The sequence below is a fragment of the Pterocles gutturalis genome, unplaced genomic scaffold (genome assembly GCF_000699245.1).
Source record: "Pterocles gutturalis isolate BGI_N339 unplaced genomic scaffold, ASM69924v1 scaffold12256, whole genome shotgun sequence".
In the NCBI taxonomy this organism is placed as follows: Eukaryota; Metazoa; Chordata; class Aves; order Pterocliformes; family Pteroclidae; genus Pterocles; species Pterocles gutturalis.
In genome coordinates this window covers 21,165-23,359 of record NW_010103157.1, presented here as the reverse complement: position 1 = coordinate 23,359, position 2,195 = coordinate 21,165, and positions in this window count along the sequence as shown.

Below are 2,195 nucleotides of genomic sequence, written 5' to 3'. Positions count from 1 at the left end.
AAAAATTAAAATAATGACACCCTGGCAGTTTACTCCCCAGTATTTTGCTCCTGCCATGCTGGTATTGCTTGTCCTGGTTAATTCAAGCTCTAATGAGACTAAACGATCAACCAGTCAGAGACGTACCGATTTCCAATTCCTTTCCTTCCTAATGATTGTACTGGTGCTGGACACAACTGAGCGGAGTTCTGCTAAATGTCTTCTTAGAGGGGAAAAAAAAACCCAAAACAAAACATGAAAACAATGCTGTCACTGCAAGCTGTGCCAAAAAGAAAACATCAACTCACCGATTCTTCTCCAGAGCATGCCAACGGTGGTCTGCTGCTCCTGAATAGCACCTCCATGCCACACACAGGTCATCGGAGCCTCTTGGCAAATGAAAGCCCGCAGTGTGCTTGCCCACCTTCAGAGCATGTGGGGAGCAGAGCTTGACCGCTCCCATTGCAGGGTGTCAGTACCTGGCAGTGAAAGACAGCTGTAGGCTTTGTAGAGCTGGAAGTGATTCTACTTTGGGCAGTAAAATCTGGGGCCGTTCTCAGATGGGATGGATGCTCAAGTCATACCTGCAAGAGGAGTGAAAACTGCGTGAAGGATGAATGGGGGCAACATTTACACTAGTGCAGCTTAATCCCATGACTTTTTGCCTTGCCTTCACTACCTGGACTTTCCAGCCTGCCCCTTAAATATTTGTAGGCCTTCCTGCATTCCTCTAAAACTTTCTGTTGCTTCTTCTAATGATTCTTTAATACCTGATTCAGATAGACTAGTATGAAGAAACACCCTCCTGCTTATCCAAACCATCCCATAGTCCTACAAGCTCATGTTGTTATTAGTTGCACTGTTCTCTCCCTACCTCCTGGCAACTACTGTTGTCTCCCCCAGCTAGAGCCAAGCTGTAAATAAAGAGGAACATAAAAATGTCAAAGCCCCATCCATTACAAAATGCAGAGGTTGGCACCCCTTGTTGCTGGAATTTACAGACTGCTTTTTAGTTTTATCGTTTTATCTCCCTTTAATGGCAAAATCAGTTAATCCTGGGTGGCATCATAAAACTTGCAAACAGAGGCAGACCGTAAGTCAGCAAGTCATTCCTCGAGCTCTGCAGCACAAATCCCTGTTGTAAAAAGCAGCCGCAGTTAACTCCTTCCATTTCTGCTCCTCTCTCAAGGACTCCAGGCAGGCTACAAAACTGTTATTTAATGAGCACCGTTCATAGTGCTGCAATTCTTGCCCTTCAAAGGTAGAAAGTGGCCTGAAGGCAGAAGTCCCTTAATTAGTCAGTAAAGTACATACAGTTTTAGAGCGGGGAGGTGAACCTGTTTGATGAGAAGGCTCGAAGGATGGTGACATTGGAGGACTAAGGTACTGCAATGCCTTTGACACCACAGGCACAAGGCAGAAAGGTTCATTTTTAAGCCAAAATGCTCACCTCCCATCCCACCCGCAGTTCTGCAGACATCCTCCCTTTTGCAGTTCCTCAGATAACACCCCAAGAGTCACTCAAGCACTCAACAGTAAGGAACTAACGGATGAGATTTTCATCCAAATGTTAACACAGGGTCCCAAGGGAAAGCCGTCACCATCTGCTCAGTCTTCTCTCCGCATGCCACTGGGGGCTCACAGACTGTCATGTAAAACCCTCCAACACATACCACGCTGGGAAAGTCTGCTTTCCTGAGAAAAATAACAAAGGAACTGAAATGCGCCGTCTTAACTGATTATTGAAACTTTGATCAGTTATGTAAGAGTTAGGGCAAATGAAAAGAAAGGCAATAGAGAACTGCACCTGTGCTTCCGTGAGTTAGTAACAAGGATGCTGAATCTCATCCTTTGATGTTTTCAGATCGGACTACTTTCTCCCTACAGGGTACAGTGGGTTTCTTTGAAAGATCTGTCATGGGCTAGCCTCAGGGACTAAAAACCCCCATAAAAATAACAAAATAAACAAACAAACAAACCCCAAAAAACTCCAACTAGACAAACCTGATCTCATACAAAACATTAGATTCCATTTCTGCTCAGAAATGTGTGGTTTAACAGATGCAGCTTTGGGATAGGCTTCAGAGATGCAGATTTTTCTCATTTCCTTGGTATGATGTTCCTAAACTCACAGCTGATGCTGCAGAGATGTTTCAAACGAGCTGCTGCCGCCCATGGTCACAGCGCTCCTCACCGCCCATCCATCAGCCCCACAT